The sequence below is a fragment of the Ixodes scapularis genome, unplaced genomic scaffold (assembly GCF_016920785.2).
Source record: "Ixodes scapularis isolate PalLabHiFi unplaced genomic scaffold, ASM1692078v2 PGA_scaffold5__190_contigs__length_132052651, whole genome shotgun sequence".
NCBI lineage: Eukaryota > Metazoa > Arthropoda > Arachnida > Ixodida > Ixodidae > Ixodes > Ixodes scapularis.
Window position 1 is genome coordinate 29,497,847 of NW_024609880.1, and position 5,243 is coordinate 29,503,089.

The 5,243-nt window shown below is 44.7% G+C and overlaps 1 non-coding gene across 1 annotated transcript; it reads left to right on the forward strand.

Moving 5' to 3' along the window:
• The first annotated feature begins 3,423 nt into the window (after window positions 1-3,423).
• Window positions 3,424-3,497, forward strand: Trnat-agu. Its single transcript has one exon. It is a non-coding gene; the product is annotated as a tRNA-Thr (tRNA).
• The last annotated feature ends 1,746 nt before the right edge of the window (window positions 3,498-5,243 follow it).

Sequence of the window (5,243 nt, forward strand, 5' to 3'; positions counted from 1 at the left end):
TAAGCCCCGCATGAACTATTACTAGGTTCCTTCCCTCCCGGTTATCCCACACCCCCTCACGTGCTGCGGTCATAGCATCCACCATACACTTCCCTGGCTGGACCTCTACGGTTACCCTCTGGTCTCCCTTCACCCTGTTATGTACACCCCTCCTAACCCGTGCTACGTTAGAGCTCCCCACTACCAGTACCCTAGATCCCCCTGGTGCCTGCGCGCCTTTGTCCTGCGACTTATCTCCTGTCACCTGACTGCCCGACGCCTGCTGCTCGAAGGCGCCATTGAGCTGAGGTTCAATCAGCTCTCCAGCGTCGTCGAGCCCGCCTGCCAACAGGCCGGACTCCCGACCACCAGGGACCCCAGCCTGCAGACTGGCGGTTCGTCCCGCTAGAACTGACACTTCCTCCTTTCTTCCCTCGCTACTCTCACTCGCTCGAATTACCCCTTCCAGGCGCTCTACCCTACTGTCACACTCCCTCTTACGCTCCTCTAAACCCGCCTTCCATACTTCCCCCAGCTCTTCCGCCTGCTTCTCGAGGCCGACCCGCTGCTCCCTCTCATGATTAAGCTGCCTAGTCAGCTCCTCTACCTGGGCCTCGAGACCCACCCGCTTCTCTCCTTCTGCCTTAAGCTGGGCCTCAATCTCCCGAACTCTACCCTCCCATTCCCCAGTTACCTGCTGAAGCTTCACACAAAGCCGACACTCGAAACTCACCTCCGCCGCCACCTCCAGGCTCCCGAAACCCGTCTCCTCCAGGTAACACCACCTCCCACACCCCTCGCACTGCACCAACTCGTCCCCACCCTTGTCATGCCGACCCAAATCTAGACCCATGTCTAGACCGGGAACAAACCGTCCCTTCCCGCCAAAAATTCAAACAGAGCCTACTTTGCGAAACTAACGTTAACTGCTGCTGTTCAAACCTAATACTGCTACCGCATAGTCACTTCCAATCAACTCTCAAAAAAAGAGAGAGAAAAGAAGAAAAACTGGCACTTAGCTTCGGATGCTCGAGGAGAACCAGGAAACACGTCCGCTCACCGCAACTCAGTACGCAACAGCGAAAGCAGGCCTAAAGCGACGCAAACACGAAGGAGCCAAAACAAATTTAGTAACTATGGCTAATAAAGTCATTCGCTCTGCACTATGTATAAGTAACAGGCAATTTCATCCTCGTACGTGGTCTCCAAAAAGTAAATAATCTAAAATGTACCGACGAGTGAACCGTACTTGATAGAATGATCGAAGTTTACGATGCAACCGAAAGAAAAATTCTTTGGCGGAGCCGGGATTTGAACTCCGGGCCTCACAATATCCGGTCGGGTGTGCTAACCAATCGATCGCTCCACCTTGTATTTCTGGCGTTCGCTATCTCTCTAATTAATGCATAGAAACTAAATGTATCCTATCACAGGTGCTCTGGAAGCACACGTCGCCGAGTAGAATGCGGGACGACGCTTGCTGGTACGTGGCACGCGCTGATTGTGCTCCAGAATTCCTCTCACTGTTGGTATCGTCAGGTGTACATTTATCATTGTTGTTTTTATGAGCATCAGAGACACGCTATCATCATCCGCGTGAATGAAGAGCCACGTTTGAGTATATCGCCGGGTACTTTCATGAATGTTCGTGGTCTCCAAAGAGTAAATAATCTAAAATATAGAGATTAATGTTGAGACATCGGTCAGTCGGTATATGCAGAAGTTGAGACATCTGCCGGTTTGTCTCAACGGACAGAGTGGCAGATGTCGCAACGATCGGCTGCAAGAGCATCATTACAACAAAAACAAGACTTACGTGGCCATGAAGGAACTCGCTCCCGAGACTGTAAAAGTGTGATCTGCGGTTCACTAAATGCACTGTATTGGCGCGGAGTGGCGACCCTTTATTTGAAGAAATTATTGAAGCAGAGAGAATCGTGCGACTCGATGACAAGAGTATCAGCGCCCCTTTTATTTCTTTATTCGGCAAAAAAAAATTCTATTTGCCGAAGAAATCAATGTGATAAGCGCAAATTTGCAAGATGCCTCTTCGTTTTTGTTAGTTTTGTCGTTTTCTTTGTACCATGGTCCTGTTTCTTACGAAGAAATATAAGATGAAACGTGACTTGCGAGTCATCGTTGTGTTTGTCATTCTCTGTGTCTTCTATTTTTGTCCTTGTTAGTATGTATATACTAGGCAAATTTGCCTGGAGAGTTATATTTTTCGTTCGATTCAGTGGCGAAGTAGAGCTACGGACGCCACACTAAGGAGGTAATTGTTTCAATGTGGCGTCAGTAGACTTGTTTGACAAAAATCTATCTTTACCCAGTGAATTCAACACGTTTTCAGAAAGAGATGACGTTGTAGAAATGTCTTGATTCTCACGACGTTTTTGGTGTTGGTTTAATAAAAATAATTTTTCAGTCAGCGCTTTGTTTGTCTACTTCTGGCTGTCCTTCAAACGTCCTCGCGCTCTTTCTAATTTTTTAGTAAAAGGAAATATTAGTGTAAGGGAGCATAAGTGTTCTAAGCGAATTTGTAAATTCCAATAAATCTATGTCCTACATGACGATAGATAAAAGTCCGAGAGTTCATGAAATTGCGATTTATATCAATCTTATTCTAAAAAAAACGTGCACTGTTCGTTCGATAATCTAGTGCCGTCTTTTTCGGGCTATAGTCCGCAGGGGCAAATTTGGGGTCAAAAGTAAAAGTTTGTGCTTATGTAGTCTGCACCCGGTGCATAGTCCACCTGCCACGCATAGTCCGCACCTGGTGCTTAGTAGACACGAAATCTTCTCATACATGCCACACCTTAACAAATGTCTGCTTTCTTAGTTCACTAAAAGGCTCGTATTATACACAAATCATCAATAACATACACTTTCATTCACACAATCAGTCATGCCTCCTCAGTGACCTCACAATGAACGACCTTGAACAACAAAATTCCTGTACAGGCGGCACGCGGAGATAATCCGCACAGCCAAAAGTTTCAACCTTTAAACATGCATAATCCACGGACTATAGCCCTGAAAATGCGGTTTTCTGTTGGCAGGATAGGGCAAATTACTCAACAATAAAAGCATCGCGTTTTATTTTTTTCTTTCTTTGTCCCATTCTCGCAAACCAAGCACGTTTCTCCACTAGCACGTTATAAAAAAAAATACCGAGTGTCATGCATTTACGAAAGCCGATCTAAATAAAACAACTTCTTTAAAAAAAAGTTTTCAATGTTAGCTTCCATGTCGGCGCCGTGACTTAATAGGTTAAAGCACTTGTAAGCAGAAAAAAATGACAAGTGTCATTTTTTTCTGGTTACTGATCGCCGCCGTATGCACCTTGCTGGCTGAAAGCCAGTGACAGGTAGTATTCCGCCATCAAATGCCAAACGTCGGCGCGGTGGCTCGTTGAATAAAGAAGAAAAAACAAACACTGAACGAGGCGCCGTGGCTTAGTTGGTTAAAGCGCCTGTCTAGTAAACAGGAGATCGCGAGTTCGAATCTCGCCGGTGCCTTTTTTTTTTTTTTTTTTTTTTTTTTGCTCTTTTTTTTTTTGCTTTCTCATTTTAGCCAAGAAAAACATTTCGGAGAATGCTTCTCTTACTTAGAGGGCACATCTAACGACAATTTTTGGTTCCTATGCATGTACTGATTCCATAACTTTTTCTCGACAGATCTTTTTTATTATGATTATGATTATGATTATTATTATTATTATCATTATTACTATATTATTATTATCATCATTCTTGTCGCTGCACTTCCACACTTCAACACAGGTGTTTCTTGACAGCATGCTGGTCTGGTCATTAACACGGTCTCATCGTAAATTTAAGTCATTGTCACCTGGATGAGACATGAATGGCTCAGTAGCAGATGCTTGAATTTAGTGCGTGCTCAAAGCCATCTATACTCGTATTCACCTCAATATTCGTAGGGAAAAAAAATTAATCGCAAATTGCCCCACTATGTTGCTGCGTCAAACGTTTTTCGTTTAGCGCTCGTAAACTCCAGGCATTTGTTCTCGAGCTGTGCTTCCAGGTCCCGCCACTCCTCTGCACCCCAACGACTCCAGTTATTCCTCTCCGCCCCATTGACTCATTGACCTTCCCCGTTGAGACGGTCTGTGCTCAGAGAGTATGGGGAGCGACGGGTAACGAGTAAACTCAAGTTATGTGCAAATCACGTGTGTCAATTTTACCGCTAGATCTAGCGGGGAAACAAAATTTGCGAGAAAGAAGAGTTGTGTTTTCAGATAAATAAATTAAAAAAAAACTTCGAAAAACTACCGCCGGTAAAATTATGGTCAATTCGGATTTATTCGATAAACTCCGAATTTCGATGTGTCAATACCGCCCCCCTCCCCCCCCCCCCCCCCCAATAAATAAATAAATAAATAAATAAAAAAAATTGTATTTTTTTATTATGGTTGATCAGCGAACAGGGTCAACAGTGTTGGGAAATTCCACCACAGTTATCTTTCAAATCATGTACCTTGTCAAAGCGGGTCTTACCGCTTATCTCTTTAAGGTTCATCGAGGGCAACAAATCATCTTACTTTCGGGACACGACAAAGGCTACAGTTTTGGTTTTCAGTTTGAGTCATACCATTCGTGCGTTAGAAGAAGGAGAGGTTGTGTTTTTTGTGACGGTGAAAGCTATGAACCCTAGAGATTTAACAGTGGTGCCAACGTTATGTATTTTTCCTTAGATCTTGGGATTTCCGTCATCATTTAGGGGTCAAGGAAAATGTCTTCAAATCTAAGGATTTTTTTTAATGGCCTTTGGAGAGTTTTGGAAACAAGTCCCTTCACTTTTGGCTACTTGTGCGCAGCGAAAAGAGAAGGTTTCATTGTAATGAATTCAAAGCAAGGGTGCAGGCGAGCTGGTTGTGTATTTCTTTGTTTATTTTCGGGGCGAGAGATAATCCCCGGTGGTAACAAAAACCATTTTGGGGGTGCTTATACGCGGCGAGAAGCTCGCCAGGGGCGCTTCTGTTTTCCTCACTATGGGTAGTGCACGTGCTACCCATACGGTTATGTTTTGATTCTCATAGTGCATAGAAGCTTGCTATCTCGCGTGCTTGCACCGGCAGAGGAAAGTGAAGCATTTTTACTCTGGGTTGTGAAAAAATTCCTCCAGGCGGCGATACTCAAACTTCTCGCCGGGAGTTGTGGGCCGACAAATGGTAGATGCGTGCCCGCGCCCAGACGCAGGCATTCTACCTTTCCTATGTGTTTTGTGTGTTTTTTGTAAGTGCA